General features: G+C 41.2%; 1 protein-coding gene across 1 annotated transcript in view; it reads left to right on the top strand.

Moving 5' to 3' along the window:
- Positions 1 to 13631: 13631 nt before the first annotated feature.
- PCDH15 (protocadherin related 15) overlaps positions 13632 to 25684 on the top strand; it is a 405567-nt gene continuing 393514 nt past the window's right edge. The window contains exon 1 of the mRNA XM_044420577.1: positions 13632 to 13757. The gene's annotated coding sequence lies outside the window, so the exon portion shown is untranslated. The remainder of the gene's footprint in view (positions 13758 to 25684) is intronic.

Consider the following 25684-nt stretch of genomic DNA (forward strand, 5'->3'; position numbering starts at 1 on the left):
TGATGTGGATTCCCCTCTTCCAAGGCTGGGTATTGAACTCTGGCCTCAGAGGAGATCCAAGCAAAGATCTTTTCCTTCTCTTCTTAGCCTTTACTAGATACTATGGTAAGCTCTACAGGGGCTCCTTGCCCGTGGTCACAGCTCTTGCACTGGAAATATAATGGAGAAGGGGGGAGGGGGTGCATGGTTGAGCAGAGAGGTGAGGGACTAAGACTTGGCTGAATCCAGAAGCCTCCCAAGCCTAGGCCACAGCTCTGAAAGACCAGCTCTAAGACCCATCTAGTGAAACCTATTGCGAAGCAGAATGGCAAAGGTGTTTAATCCTCTGCTGTTCTTCCTGGCTTTCCTGGCTCACACTGGTGGGGCATTGTTGGACAGATGGCTTCAAATTCTAAGCCATTCATTGACAGAGCAGTGGTCCTTTAGGATTCCATTCTGGACTTCTCTGCCTATTCTTGTGAGTCATGAAACTGGAAAAAGGACTGCACATTCGCTGGACACTGTCCCTGTGAATACTTGCTCAAAGAAGGTAGGTTGTATGGTTCCACTAGCACCTTCCTCATAGAGTTTGACTGGGCAGTTGAGTATACTAACTAAATTTCAACTCAGAGGAGCCAGTGAAAGCAAATATATGAATTGGTTGTAAATTGAGTCATAGAAGGAACAAAGACTGTGCAAAAAATTGGTGTATTTTGTTTAGAAAACTGTGGAAATTCTTACCATGTCAAAATTTTATAAAGTAAAATCTTATCTTACTCATAACACGAAGTGCGAGTGTTTGGTTTTAAAATAATTCATTATCTAATAGCATTATCGAGAGAAAACTAATGCCTTTGTGTCAAAGGCAGTATCATTTATCGATTTCCATCTGTTCATAGCTATTCAAGTATATAATTGTTCCAGTGGGCTTTAAATTAACATAAATCATTTAGGCAACATTGTAACAACTTCACTAGCTTGGTTGATCTAATTATTTTATTATCCATTTGCATTGTGGTAGCGTTTAGTAACATTACAGACAAACTGTTCCCTATTTGAAGTTTGTCCCAGATTGTAACTTGTGCAGTCCGTATCCAAGATTAACTATGCACAAGCTAATGGTATTTTTAATTAGCTCTACCTTCTGTGGGCAAAATGATCACTTAGCCACAGTTCAGAGCCCTACCGGGATCACATGTGTGCATAATGCTCTGCGCATGCAGAGGCTTCTTGTGCCCCAGATCCCTTGCATTCATAACCTACTCAGCACTCCTTACTTGCAGAGTTCTAGGTGTGTCCATCCATGTATTGGAGCGGCTAAACTGGATGAGACTTACATCACTAGCTTTCAGCAGCACCATGGCCTAGTGTCTAGAGTACAGAACTAGAATTACGGAGATGCAGAATCTAATCTCCACTGTGCCACAAAGCTCAGTCAGTAGTCTTCGGCCAGTGACTATCCACCAACTTAAGCTACCTCAGAAGGTTACTACAAGGTTATAGTTAGTGCTGGTAAGAACTGTGCATGCTACCCTTGTCTCCTTGGAGGAAGGCCTATATGTGTGCAGATGATATGAACAGACATACCTCAGGGATTAAGATTGTCCATCAAATATATGAATGAGGGCCTATTATAATGTCAGCTTAATGGCTTTGTGGGTAGGTGGGTGGGGGAATCCTTCCTGTTTTGGCTTCCAGCCTCTTCATTTCTGTTACACAGGATTGTCCTTGGGGGGTGGATGCCACTGTAAATGTTGCTTTCTAAGTATTTGAACCATCAAGCCCAAAATGCCAAATTTAGTACACATGTGATCATGACTATATTTTCAGGGCTGAAAGGACCAGCATGTGTATGCTTTCTCATAGCTGCAATACACTCTAAGAATCACATGCGTTTCCTTGAGGAGTGCAACACCCCCAACATGTTCTCTCGGTGCTGTTAATGCTCCATTTTCCCTCACTAATGTTGGTATGCCATATAGCAAATACAGTCAGCAAAGCCATCCCACTGAAGCTATCTGCAGTGGCTTTTGATGATAACTGTAGTACATTTTAACATGAGTTCAGTTATTGCTCTTACTGGGGGAATACACAGCGGCCATTCTTGTATATCCCAGCCTAAATGTCTTCTGACTGAATTGTTATGAAAGTCCTTTGAACTGTAGTGAGGGTTATCTCCAGGTTAAGATGGTGGATAGGGTTAGGAAGAATAGTGTTTACTCAGGATGAAAGGAACACTCAGAATGGGTTTGTCATTTAGAGGTGACATACCCCTTTCACTGGAATATAAATGTTCTTTTGCTGTGAGATGTGTGATTCCTATTATTTAGAAGTTTCTTTCATTCCCATATTCTGTGAAAGGAAAGCTTGAGTGTGGCCAGTAGAATTAACAACAGCTTCCTGTGTAAATGAAGACAGCCATGTACTTAATGAAGTGCATCATTCTGAAAGCAAGCCCAGCTAATGAATGCTTTCCCTGTTGTCTTAGGAAGGAGTCAGAGTGACACCACTGTGACTCTGGATCACTGAATCCGTATGGAAGTACAATTTATTTGTCTGAGAACAGCTTCCTTTAATTTTGCTTTAACATTCAGGAGGCAAGTTTATTACTTTTAAATTTCACATTTGGCATTCTAGTGAGGGGTGTTAATTTTAGCTATAATTATTTGTCATTGTGAACAAAATGTGAAGAAACCACCTCAGTTTAGAGCTCAGTTAAGGAAAAGTATAAGGTCTACTGAAGATGTCAATATAATAATAATGTCCCAAGTTCAAATACATCTTATTTTCAATGTGCATTCCTTGTGGATTTTATAAAACATTCATGAAAGCAGTAAATAAAATGTGCTGATCAGTGTTAATGCTACAAAATAGTCCAGAATAGTCTTTGGAATAGAAGCTGATTAAATTCATTGTGAATGCAAGGGCTACTGAATGTCTTAGTTCATATTTACATTGATACTCCCTGAATTGGCTGAAACTAGCACCAGAAGAAATTTTGAAGCTGTGGTAATGAAAACAGCAGATCCACTCCAATTATTTCCAGGGTTTGTAAATATAATGAGTTTGATTCTATTTCATGGAACTATGAATATGCACTATTGTCTTCATGTTCAGGATCCTTTTTCATAAATGATATCAGAAGTCTAGGAATGGTACAGAAAATGGCCATTAAAATAATCAGGTAGCTAGAATGCCTTCACAACAAGGGACAACTAAAGCATGGAGAAATTTCTCTTACCCCAATCTCCTAATATTAGAGCATGGAGTCATCTAACAAAGTCAATTAGTGATAAATTTAGGAGAAACAAAATAAGACTTATTTTTTACATGATACTTAATTTGTAGGATTAGCTAGTGCAAAATGAGTGATTGTAGCTAGATTATATGATAGCTTAATCAAACCTCTGTGTTCAGAGGGACCCTCTTCCAGGTTGCAGATGCTTTGGACAAACAGCTGTAACTTTCTTCCCTTGCTTGTGAGTATCCAAAGGCATCTGGCTGACCAAGATTTAAATCAGCAAAAAATAGCATTCACAACACCTAAGTATCAAAGCACAAGTTTTGGTCTGCTCTCCACTCACAAAACTTCTTGTGACAAGAGAGTTGATTGTTAGAGCAAAAGTACCTTTCCCTTCATTTAATTATATGTTGGGAAAGATACTTACCCCTACAACTTTGTTCAGCGATGGCCATGATTTGTCTTTTGTATATATTGACAAGAGATCCCCATATGATCTGGGGAAGACCCCTGATATAAACTGTTCATATGTAGCATTGACAGCATGATATTTCTGTTCTGACAACTTATACTGAGGGTAATGAATCAAGCTCTGGAACGGCATGGTGGAACACCCCAGAATTCAGATTTGTACTTCACATTATTATTCTGACACAGTCCTTTGTATGCACACCTCCTCACTGATATATAAGGATCAGACTTAAACAACATATTAACAGACTTAAAACAACTCAAAAGTAAGTGTGTGCAGGGAGATGCAGATTAGAACCACAGCTTGTGGGGGAAAGAAGCTTATTCCTATTTTCCCCAGTGGCTCCTTCCCTGAAAAAACCCACACACAAATAGCGTCTCTAACCCATGTAGCCATGGAAACATCCCTTGGTTCCTACAAGGCCCCTGCCACTTCCGACTCACATTTTAGTTGCTTATATTTTTGAGAGTGAGAGAGGCTGGCATGCTGCAAAGCAAGGTGCTGCAATCATGCACTTTATTTATCTGGATTCAAAAGGGTATTTGTGCATATTTTGAACTCAGACTCCACTTCTGGGTTTCTTTGAGCCTCCTGGGCAGTTTTTCTCTTAGACTCACAATTTTGCCTATTGGGAAAATAAGTGTTCTGCGGTCAGCCATGCCCACTGCCCCATGGCAGCCACATGAGTGGGGGATGCTGCCTGGACAGGAGTGTGCAAGTGCACTCAGATGTTGTCTGTGAGGGCCCTGTGCAAGCAGGTTGCCCACTGCATGAGCAGAACAATGGACTAGGAGGAGCCTTGCACTGATCCAGCAGGGCTCTCCTTGTACTCCTACTTTTGGAATGCCCAGGCCTCCACATACCACTGGAAAAAAAATCTCAGGTGTGCCCATGGACCCAAAGGTGTTAAAGACCGTAACAGTAAACATCTTCTTTTCACATGATGAGCATGTTGACATGGGGACACTTTCAAACATGCTATCACTCTCTTTTCTAAAGTTTCCTGAAAGTAATGTCCCAGTTTCAGGTAGATTGTGATATCCTAGCTGAATTATTCCCTCTGATCAGCTTGGAAATCAGTAGCTAAGTCAACTTTGAATAAATGGTACATTATTTGCAATTTGATTTTGAGACCTGAAGGACAGTTGATTCCTCAGCATTATTTTTAGAGGTCTGCAATTTGTGATGCTAAAAAATGGCATATTTTCCCATGGAAATGGTAAAGGGGTAGCTGAGTGCAAGTCACGTGATGTTAATCAGAAGAAATATGCACAAATTAGTCCCTTCTTGCATCTGAATGCTTAGTTAAATAGCAGCCCACAGTGTCAGCCTTTAGTGCATACTGCTAATTACACATTTATTTTTGCTGCATCTTTTGATCGTTGGAAGAAGTGTTGAAAGATGAGAATCATTTAGTTTGGTGTTAGATCCTCATGGCCTTCATGAAGTCAGCTAGTTGTTTCACTTCTAAGAGTCTTCTTAGTGGCCTCTTTAATTAAGTACTTTTATTCACATTCTGATTGAACAGCATCTGATCAAATAAACAAGCCTAAGGATGGGAAAAGAGCTCTAGTCCTTGTCGGTTAGGGTTAGTTAATACATTTCCCTATTTCAAGCTGGGTCCATGCAGTGGACAGTTTCCATTTATACTGATCCCCAGATGTTGACCTAAAGCTCTTCTTTATATATATATAAATAAACAAACGTTACCTGTGACAGTGTTCATAGAACCAAACTGCAGAGAACATGGCCTTGGGGATCCCGGTCAGTATGTCACCTTTTTAAAATGTTAAGGGGCAGAAAGGAGGAGGTGACGAGTGGCAAGATGTGGTCGGCTTAAGCCCTCCTGTAGCACTGCAACCCTCCCTCCAGCTTTCCACCCCACACACGTGCTTTCTAAGTATATTTATGCCACATCACACAGAGAAAACCGACTGGAGGTTTCTTCCCTACAATTCTTGCCATGTTGCAGTAGAGCAGCACAGGCTGGCTTCCAGCTTGGTGTTTCTTCCAAACATGAATTAGGTCAGGGCAGTCCTATTTTTTTCCTACCTTGAGGGGCATATGAGGACTTTGACGCAGAACCTGGGGGTTGCACAATAAATTGCAATTCATTTAATTACATTTAATCAAAAATTAAAGTGTTTGCAATATATTTATTTTATTGACTATACCCAATTATTATACTTCATTACCTAATTTTATTTATTAATTGAATATTTCATTAGCCATTCAGCAAGGGAGAAAACTGAGATGAGGTCTCAGAGTTGACTTGAGAATGCTTTCTGGTCCTGCAATCTCTGCAGAGATCACAGGTAGCTCCTTCTTCTGCCACAGCCCAAGCCAATGACCATTCCTCTGGGGTAGCCCATCCCTAATTCCCTGTTTCTCCTGCCCAGAAACCCTCCCATGTGACCTCCCAGCCCCTCCCTCCCTCCTTGGAATTGGCATGCTGAGCCTCTTGTACTTTTGCTGACAAACTCTGCCCTGTCCTACTCAGCTCCTGAGCAACTTTGTTCTTGCCAACCAGCGGCAGCCTGGGCCAGGCTGTGGGAGATCTTTCATAAGTCTGCCAGCCTGACCAGCTCTTTTCCTGTGACTCAAGCTAGGCCTGATGGGACTGTAGTCCAAAACATTTGGAAGTTAGCATGTTGTCTCACCTGATCTATAGCTTCTCTAGCAACAGGACAATTTTAACAGTCTTTGACTAGTTTCAGACAACATGGTAGCCTGTACTCAATAGCCATTGATCTCTAGGTTGTCATTGAAACATGGGTTATTGTGATGTCTGAATCCAGCCTAGATAACAAACCATGGTGAGCAACTCACAGTTCACAACACAACAAACGAGCTTTGATTGTTTGTGGTTAACAAGCCATGACTTGTTAGCATAACAGGGTTTGAACAACACAATAAGCCACAGTTCAGTAATAACTCAGCTGGTTATGCCACACCCTGGTTTTGTCAAGGTGCTAAGCCTATCTCCAAGTGTCCCAAAATCTGCAAGTTTGTGAATATGTGCATTTCATCAAAGTTCCCAATTTTCTTTGCCTTTTGCCAAAACTAATTTCTCTTTCCCAATATCTTTTTGTAATCAAAGGTTGCTGTATCAGAGAGCACCCGCTGCAATGCCTCGTTGCAATCACTGTGGCTTTGTTCTTTTATGTTAGTTTTCATTGTTTGTGTGTTTAAACTTGTGTTAACCACCCAGAGAGTCTCAGCTATTGGACCATAAATAAATACATACATAAATGATCATTAAATGAAGCCATTCCGTGCATTTTTGTGGGGAGGGGGGAGGTTTGGGAACAGTAGGAATAGCATTGCCAAATCCCCCTGGCTTGCATTCCTATTAAAACTCTTGTTTCTTTATAACAACTGTGTGAAAAGCAGTTCAAAAGGTAAAGCTCTCCCCACATCATCTCAAGCCGTTGAACTTCTGCAAGGGAAAGTAAAATGGTGCTCATCAAGCCCACATCCTCTGCACAGCCACACTTCTCCCTGCAACTCCCTTAAACTTACTTTTAACTGGATGGGTGTCTCCTCTGCATCCGGACATCACCACAGCTCTGTGCTTCCACTCCACTCACAGAAAGCCTCTCTCCCCAGCATGCCTTGTTCCTCAGGAAGAGAGAGGGGTGGACCAGGGGCCTCAGGATAGGCGGCCACAATCATGTCTGTAACATCATTGCGATCTGGACGGTGGGTGGGACAGGGGAGCTCCAAGCAGCAAGAGGGTCACAGAAGCCCATGGGCCATGTGTTGAACTACCCCACTCTAGAACATCCTTCAGCATCCTGGGCGTAGGATTATGGGGATTGCAAAGATCTGGAGGGCATCTGCTTTGGGAAGGGTGCTCTAAACGATTAGATTATATTTCTCTTTCTTTGTATCAAGTGTGTGTGCAGAATTAGTATATGTTGTTTAAGTTATATTATTTGCATCTGGGCATCACTAATTAAATCAGATATTGGAATTTCCTTCTGGGTTGAAGTGGCAATGTTTCTTGTGTGTTTTGATTTTTAGTGGCCTTAGCAAGATGCAACTGCAGGCTTTGGTGGAGTTTCTCCAGCTGGTAACAGTGGCAATGTAATTGTGTAAGGAATGTTTAGCAGCAGATTTTTTATGGTCTGTGAACAATTTCATGTTTGCATAGTTCATACCTCAAGATATAAAATCATATTATTTCCCCTACTGGAAAATAGCATGGAGATATGAGAATTCTTTAATAAGAAGCTTGATCTTTTAAAAATAACATTATAGATTTCTTTTTATAGAAAATATAAGATTTGTTTCTGGCTTTCTGAACATGACTTTTTCTAAGGCAACACAGTCACATAGACACTAATCCTGATTTTGCACAATCAACATGCTTAGCAATATGCACCCTGTGTCCCAGACATTAATCAATTGGATGCTGATGGGTTTTTCTCCCTAAAGTCCAATCTCATCACCTTCACAGTGAGTTGGACTTTGCATGGCAAAACCCATCTATTTCACCATGTTCAGCTTGCTTACTCAAAGCAGGGTATTCATCTTTTAGAAGAACCATGCTTGAAAAATCAAGCTTTTTGTGAGATTTTTTGAGCTGGATTTATGGCTCAGTGCCAACACATGGTCCATTGGCACAAATGCTCAGGTCCAGTGACTACAGCTGAATCCACAGTTGCTGCTGTTGGCCATGTTTCCCCCGTAGGTAGTGCACAATAGGTTTGGATGACTGCTACTCAAAACATAAGTTTTTTGTTTGTTTGTTTTGAATTAGAATAGAGTGCCATATGGTCTCTGAGTTCAATCATGGTTATTTCAATGGCACTGCCAAATAGGACACCTTTGGCAGGCTCGGGGGCAGAAGAGACCCAGCAACCTGTCCATGCTGGACCTGGTTTTAAGTTCTTCACAAGAGGGCCTTATTTGTGATCCGTTAGTGTATTTGAAATGCATTTTTGAGACCCCAAGAAATGACCTTCTCAATGTCTACTTTATTAATAAGGTCTGTCCAGCCTCTTTTCTGGAGGCAAATTTGTTTTAATTTGGACATACTTCTGGCCTGCCAAGTTGACTTATTACATTCCGAGTAGCAATGAAATAATTGACTGTTTTAAGAATGGGGACTGAAAGGAAAAGGTTAACAGAACACTTGCTGGAGATGGTTTTAATGGCCCTGGCAAGTATTTCTTTTTTTGAGGAAATTAGAAGTAAATGAACCAGAGTCACTAGAAAATAGTTAAAGACTCTTCTGGGAGGTTAAAAGGCAGTGTGGTAAAACGACATGCCTTTCTCCCCATTATGCCTTAAACAGGGGGAAGAGAAACTGTTGTGTAGAATGGACTGGATAACATACATGTCAAGATAGCCTGCAAGTTTTGGAGAAGACTCAAAGTTCAGAAGTTTTGGACTCTGTAATCTAACAGCATTTTGGAACTATTACTATAGGGATCTATATGTGAGGTGTGGACTTTTAGTGTTTGTTGCAGTGTTTAAATGATAACTCCATCCTCAACCTGTATATTTGTAAATAAGCCAAGGAGGATTTGATTTAAATCAAATCAACTTGAATCATGATTTAAATCACTAGTCAGTAAGACCAGATTTAAACCATGGTTTCTACTTAATTAAAATATTCCCAAACTGGGTCTCTTTTATGGCCTGTTGCCATATAGGTTTTCTTCTTCAGGGAAAGAATACTATGATAAACCTCAGGCTATACACGAAAAGTTCCAAAGGCTTGAGGAATATTCTGCTCAAAAGGTTTCACTTTCATTACTCCTTGCCTCTCCCTCCTTACACTTAGCTTCTTGTGCAGATCTGTTCACTCCCAACAATTTTTTCTAGTCATTGATTTTTGAAACTTAATACTTAAGAGGTGAGGGGTTGTACATAGATTTGCAAAAGTACAATGGGATCAAGGTCTTTTTCTCAACTATTAAAAAATGTCTTTTTTAAACATTTTTGCTGTGAAGAAGAGAAATGTGATCTTGCAGACACAAATTCACAGTTTTGAGAACTGTAAAATGAAGCATCTGTGATAATATCTTCTAGACAGAAAAACTGCCCAGTACTCTTGCTTCCTAGTTGCAAAGTCATGTCCAACCCATCCTGACCCCATGGACAACATTCCTCCAGGCCTTCCTGTCTTCCACCATCCCCCAGAGTCTACTTAAGCTCACACCAACTGCCTCAATGACTCAATCTAGCCACCTCATCCTCTGCCGTCCCCTGCTTTTGCCGTCAGTAGGGCATGACATAGTAAATGGATTAATGGAGTTAATTTACCAACAAATTTAAACATTGCATGAATAAACAGCTACATAATTAGAAACTAATCCTTATTTCATAATGAACAAGTTTTAATGTATCTTAAATAGACAACTATCTTTTTCAAAGCATCTTTTTAATCCAATTTAATTTTAAAATTCTGGGGGTTTTTTAATCATTGATTTTTATCCACCTGAAATAAACCAAACCCTGGAATTTCTCCTCACTGATCGAAGTAAAACAGTACAGTACTCTCATTGGTTGCTTCTTTTTTGATTAAAAAGTAAAGGTAGGCAAATTGACAGACAATTTCAAAATCCATATTAGAGTAATACTTTTATTAAGCCAGCTAAAATGTGTTTTTTTTTTTAAGTGCACACTTCAGAGACCTCCCTATTACTCTTACCAGGCAGAATGTTACAAAATACATGCGCACATGCAAAAAGTGTAGAGAGGAAAGAGGAGGAAAACTTTCAATAAAAGGAGGATTTAATGGAAGTTCAATATGGGAAGGGATAGAATGGGGTCTGATATCCAAATAAATGTAGTTGCAAGGGATCTAAGTGACAATGAAATGTTGGAAAAAGTTTGTATTCCAAAGGTGGAGGAAAAAGAACATCTGCTTAAGAAACTTATAAAAGATAAAAAGGGAACCTCTCCTATGAGGGTATAACCTCTGATTATTAAAAGTATTGTAAATGCAAACTATGCCTTCCAACCAGAGTCTGAGAAACTGTGTTTGCTGTTTAAATCAAAAAAGGCTGTGGACATTCAGGGGAGCCTCTTCTTCACTGGTGGTCCCTGGGAAGCTTGCTTGGATTTGAGCAGCAGTGGCAGAAACAGGGTCTGTAGTAGTGCCAGGTCGGTGAGTTTTGCTGTTTTCATTTTCAAAGTGCCTCCAGTGCAGTATTACTTTGAAATTAGGGGCTAAGAAAATATTTTAAGTGGACCCAGGACAGTTCTTAGGAATATGTCCTTATAAAGCATTACTGAACTTTTTGAGCCAACATCTGTATTTTCCACATGGTCACAAAAGCTTAGATCCCATGGCCTGGAATAACTGGAGAGCACTGAATCATGGCACTGCTTTCACAAGAACCTTATAGCAGTTCAGCTTTTCCAGCTCCACCAGCTATTCCTGCCAACACAACACAAATACTTTTGTGAACTTATTTATTTAAAGTTTTTCTATGCCATCTATTACTGAAAGAAGTCTCTGGATGGCTTATAACGAACAAAAACCATAACAGTAAAAACACACAACATCCTGCATCTAAAAAATAGTGATAAAAACAAGGATAAAAACATTTCATTGTTAAAATATCAGGAAAATGAAAAGGTATTTGCCTGATGCTGAAAAGAATAGAGCGACAGCACCAGGCGAACGTCCCTGAGGAGTTGGGGTGCCACCACTGAAAAGGCCCTTCTCCAAGTAACTACCCTCCTGCTTTCCTTGAAAGAGGGTTCCCGGCGAAGGGCCTCTGTCTCCAAGGAACGGGTGCTCCAGGGTGCGCTGGCACATAGGGAAGAAGGCGCTCCTTCAAGTAACCAGGACCCAAGCCATTTAGGGCCTTATAGGTTATTACCAACACCTTAAATTGGGCCAGGGCTTGGCCACATGGGGGTGTTCACATGCGAGGCAGGGGCATGGGAAACTGTTCAAAAGGGCCCTGCCAACTGTTTCAAAGAGCTGGCTTGGTGGCTTTCCACAGATCGTTTCTTCAGATCATGGACAAAGTAGAGACAGCATATTGCAAATGGGATATGAATTTACGTTGAAACTAAAGACGTATTGGAGGTTGTACGGGACGTGGTTGGGGTGGAATGAAAGTGAGTGTACACATGGGAGGAGATAAGTAGTGGCTATGGAATATCAATGGTTTGAGTAGAGAGTAGAGGAAGTAAACACCCGTCATACAAGTATATATGTTTTCACTTGTTCCCTTATTTCCAACGTAGTGCATTTAATTACCATTTTCTCAGAATACTTTTGATGACATTGAGATATGCAGTGATCCAGTCTCAACTTTGTCCCTAATGATATATGTGTAATAATTCTCCAATGAGGATATACCACCTATAAATTTCAGCACTTTATCTTCCAGTACAGTGAAGATGTGCTTGCAAATGTTTGCTGAAATTATGTGAAAGTTGTATTTTTTCTTGTATTTTCTTGAATGCCTAATCCATTCCTCTGTTTCCCATTCTTTACTAATCCAACCTTTGCATTCAAATTTGTAAGCATTTATTTCAAAGAACTGGTTTTAAACTCCCCACCTCAGAGTTTGTGTGTGAGAAAAAACTAGTAAGGAGATGCTGCTACCATTTTAAATCTTTAACCTCTTTCTGTCTGAAGACTGAGATGCTGTTGAAATTCTCCCCACCTCCATTACACTTAAAATGCATTCATTCCTCTTTTATGTTGCTTGACTTGATGTCTCATTAGAGTTAAACTGACCTGTTCTACTTCTGCTGAGGTTCAAAGTTTCCACTGAATCTTACTTTTCAAACAGAAGAAACAGTAAAGCTTAGATTAGATCAAGGTTAGCATGGTTGAATGACACTTGAATTTAGAAGAAAACTTTGTTACAGAAAGCTTAAAATCCACAGACTGTTTCAGATATTCCTGAAAAAGTAATTTATTTTGAGTTTGTGGCATTTCAAAGATCACAGATTTCTTATTCATTGAAACACCCTAACATCTAGCTGAAGCTACACACAAGAGGAGCAAGTAAAGAACACTTTGATCTTGGAGTACAGTGAGTTTATTTCACTTGCTTGTTTTTATAGTTTATTGGACAGAATTGGTTTTTTCCTCCTGCAAAACCATGGCTTCCTTTTTCAAAATGAGTACATGTCTTGAATCACTTGTCCCTTAATTACAGAAATCAGTGCATTATGGAATAGAAGAGTTGCTTTAGGGCACTATACAGAAAAATAGAAGAGGGATCACTGAAAAGACTTCCACTTAGATTTTTGCATCAGACAACTCTTCTCTTTGAGGAATAGGGTGTCTCCAGGCTCAGATCCTATGCTTACTGACATAAGCATTTAAGGCCAGCTACAAGGTTGGTTCTGGGTTAGGGATGGTTCCTAGCAAAAAGTACTTAAGTAGGCCCACTCCACTTGCTTTCCTGACTGCTCTTCTGCTTTGTTCCCCACTGGGGGCTTCCTAGTGGCAGCAGCTGGGAAGTCACTCACCATTATCATTTCCCACTGTTACTCTTGAGTGACATCATGTCAGGCACTCTGGACCATTACCGGAAAATCAGAAGGATGAAATGTCTTCTGAGCTGTTGCCACAGTGAGTCCACAGATAAGAGACTAGACGGGAGTCTGGGTCAATGGCATCCCTGGTCATCCCTGGTGCCCATACATGCAGGTCTTGGAATCTGTCAGCTGAAGCTGCTGGATGTTGCTGCCAGTCCTGAAAGAACCTCCAGTGAGGTTTGAAAGCACAGAAGCAAGTAAAGCTTGCCAGAAGCTACATGGGAGAAGGTGGGGTAGGAAACATGATACCCCCCTGTGACTGCATCAGGAGGGGCTGCGGGCCAAAGACCTGTTTTCCCGGCTTCTCCATGAAGAGCAACACAAGAAAGCTGGTGCACTCACCAGGCCTTTATTCTTCTGTTACAGTTCCACCGCACACTTCCTGCAGCGCCTTGCCCTTGCCTGCTCCGGCTCCCTTCCCCCGTCGCTATGGCAATGAGCTGCGCCGTCCCGGCAGTACCGCTGCCCCAACTCTGCTCATGGTTTGCCCTGGCCTGCCTGACAGCGGCTGCCGCTCCAGCTCTTCCTCCAACACACGTATGTTTCCACACTCTTTGCTATCTCACCGTCTCTCTCTCCTCCCCACCTCCTTCCTCTGCTGCCTCTTTATGTTCCCTCCTTGCGCACCACTCCCCTCAACCCAGCTGTCCCTGACTCAGTCCCGTACAGCTGTGCGCGCACTCGTATCCCCTGGTTGCTGCTTCCTTGCAAGTTGCTCTGCCTGCATGGTCTCCCAGCCATGCCCTGTTGCCTTCGGCCCAGCCCTGTGGAAGGCCCCAGGAAAAGGGGTGAGCCCCTCTGTCTCCTCACATATCCCGCACTCCAAGAAGGGATGACCATCGTCGTGCAAGGGCCAGGGACCCTGGCGGGAAAAGAAATCAGCATTAGCATGTTGGTGACCGTGCCTATGCTGAACCGTAAAGGTGTACGGCTGCAACGCTAAATACCAATGAGTGAGGCGGGGGTTGTCATCTTTCATCCTACTTAGCCATTATAATGGAGTGTGGTTGGTGACCAGTGTGAATGGGGCACCCCAGAGATAGTGTCTCAAAGCCAGAACAGCCCATTTGACGGCTAGAGCCTCCCTCTCTATTGTGGAATACTGGCATTCTTGTGGCTCCAGCTTACGGCTCAAGTAGAGTTCAGCTGCCCCTTCTCCCTGGGTTAGAACTGCTCCTAAGCCCACGGTTGAGGTGTTGGTTTGGAGGATAAAAGGACGGGAGAAATCAGGCGACCGTAAAACAGGCTGGCTGAGGAGACAGGTCCTCAGTTCTTCAAAAGCTTGTTCCATCTCCTCCATCCATACTAGGGCATGACTTTGCCTTTTCTTAAGTGCCTCTGCCAAGGGGGCTGCTTTGGAGGAGAAATGATGGATGAATCACTGATAGTAGCTGGCCAGGCCCAGAAACTGTTGTACTTCCTTCTTTGTGTGTGGCTGTGGCCACTGGCTTAGCTTCTCCACTTTATCAGCCATAGGCCGTATCTGCCTGTGACCTACAATATACCCCAAATACTGCACCTCCTGTCGTGCTATTCTGCACTTGCTTGGATTAGCTGTCAACCCAGCCTGTCTTAGAGCCACCAAAACTTGCCGGAGGTGATCTAGATGTTCCCCCCAGGTACGACTAAAAATGACAATGTCATCAATATAGGCCACAGCCCAATGGGACAAATGTCCCAAGACCTTGTCCATAAGCTGCTGGAAAGTTGTGGCTGCCCCATGTAGCCCAAAAGGCATATATTTAAATTGAAATAGCCCTACTGGAGAGGCAAAGGCTGTCTTTTCTTTGGACTCTTCAGTCAATGGGATTTGCCAATACCCCTTAGTGAGGTCTACGGTCAAAAGAAAATGGGCCTGCCCCAGAGGATCCAGCAACCCATCTGTCCGGGGCATGGGGTAAGCATCAAACCTTGATACCTCCTGAAATCAACCCAGAAACGGACACTCTGATCCTGCTTGGGAACCAAGACCAGCTGATTCCTCCAAGCACTCACTGATTCCTCAATGACTCCTAATTGGAGCCTCTGCCTTACTTCCTCTATTATCACTTGCCTCAATCGTGGTGGGTAGGGCTGGGTTGGCACCCTGACAATGGCCCCGGGACTGTTTGTATATGGTGGGCTACAACCGTCGTGTGCCTGGGTCAATCCAAGAATACCTCCGTAAATTCTGCCTCCAAGGCCCGGACTTGTGCTATTTGAGCGGGTGTTAGTTGTGGATCAAGAGATAACTTCCCAGGGACTAAAGCCTGCGCCTTGGCCAACTTGGCTGTGCAGTCTGCTTGATGACTGGTACTCTCCCTTTCTCTCCAGGCCTTGAGTAGATTTACATGGTAAATTTGGGTCGAGCGCTATCTGGTTAAAGTGAACATATCTTCATAATTTCACTTCCCCGTCTTTCCTTTTTTTTCCTTCCTTGCACTGGGACTACAACCTTCCTTCTATCCCAGTGGGAAAAAAGTTTGCTTTATTCAGAAATGTGTTCCCTCTATAACTATCAGAAGTAAAACAGAGTGCAATCCAATAAATGAAGTTAGCATTTACTGTCAGAAATGGAAGTGTCTCTATTTATTAGCGATGTATGGAATGAGTTCATGTTTCACATGTAGATTCATTGATTCAAGGAACATAGGAATCTAGTTTTTACTAACCTACCTGAAGATGCCTGGATCAAATAGGAGGCTCTGCACGGAAAGCATGGCCTCTATCACTACATTATAGCTTTGCAGTGAAGATATAAAGAAATGAAAGAAAGCTATGCCAAGTTCCACTCCCACCAGGACTGCTAACTCTTTTTCTGACAAAGATCCCGCACTTTCCATGGAAAGTGGCCACTTTTCTTATGGCCCCAAGAAATGCAATCGTTGCACGTTTTACCATTGCTCCATTTGCATGATGTGAGCCCCTCCTATTTTCTGCTTGTAAAATACACCTGCCTTAGCTAGCAACAGTGTTCTAGGTAAAGCAAGGAAAACATAATGTGAGTTATTTGGGGAAATAACTATTCGTATGCATTCATGCACATGAGTAGTACTATTGGTACTTTGATTTGCATCAAATCCCAAATGCACCTGCTATAATATTCATGGCTTTTTAAAGCTGGCTTGGTTAGACTAGCCATACATAAGATGAACCACAGTTGTACGTTCAGACATTGTGGCATTCTGCGCTTAATCAAAAGAAGTGGAAGTTTTTGCACTTCTCCTTTGGATCTCATCCAAATGTACTCAATGCCTGAATGAATTATGCCAAAAAATAGATATTTTGCCTTTGTCCTTGATTTGCTGAATTTAATTATGGTAGCAGTGTTGTTTTTTCCCCTGATGGAGAAATAATGTATTTGCGTAACTTTTAAATGCTATATTTTAAGTTGTATAGAACTTGCTAAAAGTTATCTTTTCCCCTTGTGGCTTTTTTCTTGAAGTGTATATGGACCATTAGGACAATCTCTGCTGAAATCTGTGTATAATGTGCTACATTTTCAATGCAGATTTATAATGCCAGTTGTGATTAAATTATGCCATTTAATCTTGTTATACTGCAGTGTCAGAATATTAGTACTATACATGGAACAGTAAATAGCACAATGGGTTTTTTTTTAACTTCCTGACTGTAGTTTACTCACTCTTGGCTGAAATGATTAGGCTCCATATGTACTTTCCTCCATATGCTGCTGCTCAGAATAAATCCAAACAGATTGCTAGATAATGCATCTGTTGCACTAATGAAAAGGAAATACTATTGTGATGACTGGGGGTGTGACAATTTTACAGGGTCATAGCTGTATAAAAATAGAAATGCTTTTGGTCTCATTTAAGAGGCACAATCAACTGAAAGAGGAAGAAAATAAGGCATGCTTTATATTGGGAGCATCAGTGCCAGCTCATTAGGGGAACCAGTGTAGTGTGGTGGTTAAGAGTACAGGACTGGAACCCAGGCAATCTGGGTCCTAGTTCCCATTCGACCATGGAGCTCATGGGGTGACTTTGGGCTAGGCATGGACTCAGCCTAACCCACCTCACAGGGAGAATTGTATAAGCTGCCTTCAGTTTCTTGGAAGAAACCCCCCCAAAAATATATATATAATAAATATTCATGTTTTATTTATTATTGATGTATTAAGAGTAGATGTCACCTACATCTGGTCTCCAGAGTTAGACTTGCAAAGGATATTCAAAGGAAAAAGTTCTAAAGAAATTCAGTGAGTTGCCTGAGTGTAGATTGTAAATTTCCAGGTGCAGTGGTACCTCGGCTCACGAATGCCTCAGTTCACAACCAAATCGGCTTGTGAACAGAAATTTCAGAAAAACATTGTCTCAGGTCGCAAACTCCACATTGAGTGACAATTGTGATTGCGCCCCTCTTCCCAGCACAACCCAACCGTGATCACACTCGGGGGCGGGGGGAGATGGCCGCGATTGCACTCGTGTTCCCTGCCCGAGCACGACCACGATCACGATCGCGCCTGTCTATGGGCCACGATTGCATTCATGCAGGAAACACGGGCAAGATCACGGTCATGCTGGTGGGGTGGGGGAGATGGCCGCGCTCCTGCTCGGGTGGAGGGGGGGAGATGGCCGCGATCTTTGTTGTTCTTTGTCACTTTGCTTCAAATTTTTGTGATTAAAAAAAAACAAGTTACACAACGGATTAACCTTATTTACATTGAACCTTATGGGGATATTTGACTTGGGTCATGACCAAGTCAAGTTTAAGTTCGTGAGCCAATGTACCACTGTATTTATTCACATAATTACTTCTCTTAATGCAGGAAGAAAAGTAAGTAGAAAACTTAACATCCCTGTTTTGCATAATACACAAAATGTAAATCTACTATAATAAATGCATCATGCATATGAAATATAATAGATATAATATGTGTATTGATTATGAAAAGTAGATGGAATAGCATTTTTCTTCTTACCACTTACACAGTGGTGTAGTTAATGCCAAGAGACCTACAAACCCAATAGAGTTATTTATGTTATGTGTTAAGTCCTGGAAGCTTAACACCAACTCATTCTAATATCAGTTTCTTCCTGAGATAAGCAATAGAAAGCAATCTTGGAAAAAGTATGCTGCTGTAGAATTAACAGACTGATCTAAGCTGTTATATTAGCAGGCATGTTTAACTAAAGCTCAAGTAGCATCCTGTGGCCAAGTAAGTGAAACTGGGTCACACTCCCCCTTTCCCGTCAACAGTTCCAGTTTGCTTACCACAGTCTGGACCAGCCTCACTAATGCATTCTTGGATAGGAGGCAGGGACTTAAAAGGTTCAGTGCCCAGGATTATGAATGTTGATTTATATTTAGATATGCAAATGTAGAAATGATCGCTAGGATCTATTTAAATTTCACAGTCACCAACGATAGCCAATTCATCTCAAAATAAATTATTGATTTAATTCTCACCCTGCCCCAGATATCCAAAATCAATGGAAAGATTTTTAGCCCAGACACCAGTTAACGATGCATGGGGTGAGCAGTGCCCCTGTTGTGCCATCAGTCCCATAAAGCAAAACCAAAAAGAGTCCTAATAACTAATGATAGCCACAGCAGCACAACAAATGCTAGAACAAGCACAACAACACTGAGTTAAAGCAGAGACCTGACTGTGGGGAGTCATATGCAAAGACTGTTGGAATACTTGAACAAGATTCAACATGATCTCACTATCAGATATGTTGGATTCATTCAATACAAATCAGGGGATATGGTTTGAGGGAGTCAGATATTCAGGGACACTCACAATTTACATAGAAACCCCAATGTTTACCTATGAATATATTACCCTATTCAATAGAGGATCAATGGAGGATCAAACACATGCAATTCAATATTCCTTCCTGAGCTCACTTTAGTGCTTCCAATCTACTTATTAAATTAGTACGTGCTTTTACAGACCATTTCATGGGAGGAAATATTGCCTATCTGTTGGCTGCATTTAAACTCCTCAATTAAGCTACATTGGATCCCTTAGACATAGTTATCATATCTTAGAAAGAGTGGTAAAAACTTGCAAATCTGATACCTTCAAAGATGACCTTCTCAGATACTGCTTTGTAGTTTGTCTTTATTATGATAAGCTATCACAGAGGTTACAACTTAATACTGAGCTCACTTCACTTCAAAAAGCTATTACACAAACTCATCACTCTGAGTTGGTCAAGCATCAGCAAAGGAAAATTATAAGCGTTCTCAAATATACTTGGAGATAACTGTTTTAGATTCTGCATGCATATCGCAGAAAGAAGGCAACAGAAACCAAATGATAACCCTGCAGATAATGGAATTCAAGTGGACTCAACATTCCTTCCAACAAGCCAGATGCAGTACATATCAGTGCTGGCAATGCAGTGAGCATTACCTCTTGCTAGAAAAACTGTGTGTCAGAATTTCTCTACAACATAGCATGTGAGGTCTGAGCCGTAGGCAACTACCAGTCAGGAGCTGAAAGTTGTGCCAAGGGGCAGAGCTGGATGGTCAAACTAAGAGGCTGATGAGTAAATGCAGAAAAACAGAGGCATACAAAACTGAAAGACAAACAAAGGTTGGAGCCAGTTCTGAGGGACAAGCCAGGCGCTGGAGTCATGACAGTCAAAAAAATTTGGATGGGTCCCAGTGAAGGAAGACTGCTCTAATTTTTCATGCTAGATCAGGCCATGCTATCAGTTTCTCTATTTGGTGAGAAAAACTCAAGTTAGTTAGCTTGGGTTGCCCTAACACCCACATTTCTTCCAAGGAGTGAGAGGACTTGGGGTAGGCTAAAAGGGGATGGCTGAGAGGAAATTCATCTCCAGCCCAAATTAACATGGGAGTTATTTTTTGATGTGAGCAGCTATGACCCTTGGGACTTCAGCATGAAAGTACTCATCTCAGCTACCATTGTTACTGAGTAGCACCAGACTTTTCTCCACTCCGTTAACTCTACCAAGGGATGGTGTTATTCTCTGTAGACTCCAAAATACTTGCTCCCAGTCCTATCATCTTCAGCTACTAGTGTGCCAGTGCGGTGTAGTGGTTAAGAGCATGGAACTGGGACTCAGGCGATCTGGGTTCTAGTCCCCGCTCGGCCATGGAGCCAACTGGGTGACTTGGGCCAGTCACAGACTCTCAGCCCAACCTACCTCACAGGGTTGTTGCTGTGGGGATAAGATGGAGGAGGAGAATGATGTAAGCTGCCTTGAGCCCGTTGTAGGAAAAAGGCAGAATATAAATCAATAAATCAATAACTAAATAAATAAATACTACAGATTAAGCTGTTAGACATGAATGTAGTATGGCAAATATGGGTTTGCTCCCCACCCCTTTTTTCTTGCTGTCTTGCTCTTTCCATTTGAGGTTGTTGAGCTTCCTTTTCTTTCTGTCCCAAGTCTCCATCTTGATTTATTACAGCTTGCATTCAGAAAAATGTTCTTGAATTTGATATCTGGAGTTCAGAGCAAAAGTTAGCAGGGTCCTTTTGAACATAGTCTTTGAAGCTTCCTCTTTTGATCAACTGATATTCTCCTTGTGTTGATTTTTAGCAGACAGAGTACATAAATGTTGCTGTAAATGAAGCAACAAAAGGTAAGTTTGTGGGGGTGGGGTTAATAAATTGGGACAAGAATGAATAAGAATGGTTTGACAGAAATACACACACACACACCCCAACCTTGATGCCACTGGGTATACAGGAAGAAGATGAAGGAGGAAAAACAGTGGGAGACTAGAAAATTATATAGAAGAAAACATAAAAGAAAGTTCTGTGGGGAGATACATCACACACACACACACAATTATTTTATTTGGAAACTTTAACAGATCTAAGACTTCCAGAAGTAGCATGGATGCAATATTAAAGATACACAATGCTTTTGATCTTTGAGATCTTCTGATATAAATGAAAAAGACATGGAGGTTATTTGTTAGACTAAGGTACCTGGTTCCATTTGCAGTGCTTAATGTTCACTATAGTTCTTTTTCCAAGTTTTCAAAGTTCTTCATAATATTTCAATAATCTTCAGCACTTATATGTAGCAGCCCAATATTATTGTACTGTATCATGAGTAAAGTGCTGAGGCTTAAAGAAAAATAGCTTGCTTAGTGCACTGAGCCCTAAAGTACTGCTCAGTAAAACCACTTTTAGCATCTACACCAGCTTTTCATGATATATTTGCATTCCTTCTTGCCTGCCCTTTTATGAATAATCACTTTATGCAATGAAATAGCAAGTTAGAGGGGCTTAGAAAAATTACACTTCACCCCTTATATGCAATGACCGACACTGCATATATGTAATTGACCAATTTTCTATGTGCCCAAAAGAAGAGTTTTAAACTTCTCTTTCATGTTAAAGTCTTTTGCTTTTGCTTGTTCTTGCTTGCCAATGCTTTTCACTTACTATGCTCAGCCAAACATGGAAACAATTAATTCTACAAGCAGAATCCACAGAGAAGTTGAAAAGAAAAAAGTTGAATTACAGATGACAGAGTAAATGAAAGGGAATAATTTCACTATGTTGCAATGAGGGCTAACATTATTTACTGGCAACTTTAATAGTGTCACCATTAGTTTAATTAAAAAAGAACAAAAGAATTCTGATTAACTATATGGGCTTGCATCATCTCTCTTGGGCCATATCATATGACTATTGCATACATTAATATTGTGTGCTTATTTCTCCAAACAATACATTTCCTATGCATATGAGGGATGGGATATCTCATTTTACATTGGCCCAGTTGATACTTCCCTATTACAGATTCTGTTATTCGCTTACATGAATCATGTTGATGAAATAACCACCTTAAAAGAAAAGAAATCAATATAGTTCAGTGAAGAAATTATTTACATTTCCTATTATTTAAAATTGCATTTGCTTTTAATACAGTTTCTTTGAATCATCTGACACACAGGAAAATATACATCTTGTATTCTTTCTTTAGCCTTGAGCTTCTTTTGGCTTTACAGGTAGATTAAATACAAAGTGTTCTATGGTTGATGAAAAGTATAAATATCTCATAATGATGTTAAAAAGGAAGCAGTGTGTGTTTGTTGCCAGCTCAAGGAATTATTTGACTTTAGGCAGATGGAAGAAATGGGAGTTCAATTCTCTTAGTCACCAGGAAACTCAGTGAGTGGCGTTTAGCAAGTCTCTCTAGTGAAAACCTTATGCGCACTTACCTGGGAGTGCATCCCATTAAATTTAATGGTGCCAACGTCTGAGAAGACATATATAGGAGTTAAAATGCCTAATTTATCTCAGAGTACTATAGTGAGGATAAAATGAGAGAGAGCCGCATATCCCAGCTAAGGCTAGAGATCCGTAGAGATGCTGAACCATAGGACACCATTTTCATTTCAGTTTAGAACTGTCTTCCACAGGGAAAGAAGATTAAATCTTTCCCCTCACCCATGAGGCAGGGGAAGTGTTCAGGACCTGTTAGGGATGAGCCATGGGCAGCCGTCAGAGGAGATTACCAGGGATTATACCAGGGAGTCAGAGCCAAAAGACAAAGCCAGGAGTCCAAGGCGAAAAATGCACTGAAGGATACCCCAGTCAGAAAGACTACTCTGGCTCAAACAAAGCTCCAGATCCAACTGAGAGACCAATCTAGACCTTCTTCCCCAGAGAATTCAATAAGCCTTGCTGAGCAGAACCAGTTCAATGTCCAAAGTACTTTTCTGTTCTAGAATATACTCCAAACTAAAAGGGGACTCACCAAACAGGCAGCTGTACACTGAGCTGACAGCTCCTGCTACTAGGCTCTGGTAGTTCCTGCCAGATACCAAAATCCCAAATCCCCAATGTCCTCTATTGTATGAGCTGCTGGGAACTACTCAACAAGCTTCAGCTATTGGTTGGTATAGAAATAAAACAAATAATAAATTAGACAGTTGATTGACATATGCCTTGTGAAAGGGGGAAAAAGTCATGGTATATTATAAATACTCTGTTCCCTCTGCTTTTCAAAGGTTGCATTCCTGAGCTCTTTTGACTGGGTGGTCAGTAATAGAGACCAAAAACTAGTTTTTCTTATTTTTTGCTCCCTTTAAATTAAGCCAGATACTTTCAGTGGGGCTACTAAGTTCCACTTCTTGTATTTCTTTGCAGATATGTTTCTCTTAGGTATAGTTTGACTCCATCCCCCACCCCTTTGTCCTTTCTATTAGAAGGTCTTCAGACCTTGCTACTCAACCCCAGAGTGCAGGTTGCACTTTCAGGATGCTGCTGGCATGCACTTACATTATTTGTATGCTGGATGTCTTTTCTCCCTCCTAACATCCATATATCTAGATGTTTCTAGTTTATCTTGCATCCATTTCTTAACTAGCAATTAATTTCCCCTGCCCACACAAAAATAGTTTATAGTTGTCTACTCGTTCTCAAATTTGTATACAATTGCATTTTGTTTAAAAAGTTTCCTTCAGATAGATACTGGTGTAAGTTTGTAGACAAATTCTGAGACACAAAACTACATTGACTTTGTGTTGATTTTTTCCTGGCATGCACTCCACAGCTTAATTGGTTTTTGTGAGGAATTAGATGATTGGCCCCAAAGTATCTTTAAATACTTTGTTACTTCAGTCATTAATTTCTGTTTGCCTGAGGAATATACATTAGACCATCCATTTTGCATTATATCCAACTGCTGCATAACAGCTAATGAAATCTTTCAGCTTTAGCCCCACAAAGTGCATAGATGTTGTACACTACACTACAGTGCAAGTAGGATGAATAGTAGTATCTAAGTATTTTAATAAAATAACATGAAACTATTTAAAATAATAGAGTTGAAGGGAGTGTACCCATGTCAATCAACATGATTCATTCCCCCCTTTCTCTCCAAAGTGGCTGTTTTTGGAGATACAGGATGAAGATGGAATACTCTTGGCATAGTAGCCTCCTGGCCCCTAGATCTGTGTTTAGAGGGCCACAGATTTTTCAAAATCAGCTCCAAGATCAGAGATAGGAGTCCAGGCTCAGAGCAACTTTCCTTCTTCCAGCCTGTGGGTGTGAAGAACCATGTTGGCTGCTTCTCCAAGCTCAGAAGACTGAATTTGGAATATAGATTTAAGAGGTGTTCAAACGGTGGGAGGGATCAGCTCTGCCAAGGTATGCTGTTTTCTGACAGTGCCTCAGCCTTCTGTATTCCTGCTTTGGAGTGTTGCATTTAGTTGAAATTTGCCATCCAACTGCTTTGCAGGGATGTGTGGAGACATCTTCAGCTTTGTGTTTCTCCTGCCTTGCATAAGCCGCCCTACAGGCATCTTCAGAGAATGGCACCCTAAATATAGTTTAACTATGCTTAACATTCTTCTAATATAAAGCCTACCCTGAACAGCATGACTGACTTCCTCAAAGTGAAAAGTGTTTGCGTAGTTTAGTTACTGAGTGTTCAACCGCTGATGTTCACCGCTCTCAAGCATTCTCCAGTATGGTAGGATCCAAAGAGCTATATTTGGCAAGACAAGGGGCTGGGTTCTGGCTTTGGTATATTTACTTTAAAAATAATAATAAACTGGACAGGATCCAGGAGAGAATGGGTTAGTTTTCAGAAATGCAAGCTGCCTTGGGTACAGAAATTATTCTACAGCCTTTGAGGACTTCAGTCTGTGCTATTAAGCAGTTTGAAATTTAGGGTATCAGTGTTGTGCATTGGTTTGCTATTAAATGAGAGGCTAGGACCGGGGTTCAAATCCTCACTCTACCACAAAGCTAATTGGGTAACCTTGGAGGAGGAGCCATCTTTAAGTTAGCTTACTTCTCATACCTGCTTTGAAGATTAAATGAGAACCGTGTGTGCTCTTCTGAGTTTAGTGGATACAAGATAAAATAAAAATGTAATAAATATAGTCTAGGTAATCCAGTCATGAAGTTGTGAGCTTGCATCTGTGTACTACAAATAGGTTTATCAAAATGGTTTTGCCCACAGTAAGTCTAGAAGGCAGCAAATTAGACAAATAATCTGAATATTCTTCTGTATTTCTAGATGTTTCCTGAATGAGCAACTTTTCTGTAGGAGTGGGATGTCGGGCAGTTTGTGCATGAGCAACTGCATTTGATGGTGGACACAAAAAGAAAAGGACAGAGAAGGCAAAGCAGTCTGGAGTGAAAAGTGTTTCCTTGGGAAAGACTTGTGAATCCAGAGCACTGACTCCTAAAGCACTGGGGACTGACCAAGTAGGAGCACTCAGGCCTTGACCATCTTCCCAAGGCCACTGATCTTTCCATTCTAAGATGCTGTGGAATGCGTGAGCCCAGTGGAGATGAAGGGAGCAGGAAGAAATAAAAATTCCCCCAACTGCCCTCAGTTGCTGTTCCCTCATGCCAGAACATAGGAGGCTTGGAAATGTGCTTTGGGGACAGATGAGGCGGGAGGCAGTTGACTCCCTCTTATTGTCTCACAAAAACAAAAAACACCAACCCGATTTTTCCAAGTCAGCCTAGGGAGAGTCCACAGGAATTTACCCTTCTAGAG

Source organism: Varanus komodoensis, unplaced genomic scaffold, assembly GCF_004798865.1.
Source record: "Varanus komodoensis strain SLA01 unplaced genomic scaffold, ASM479886v1 scaffold11, whole genome shotgun sequence".
In the NCBI taxonomy this organism is placed as follows: Eukaryota; Metazoa; Chordata; class Lepidosauria; order Squamata; family Varanidae; genus Varanus; species Varanus komodoensis.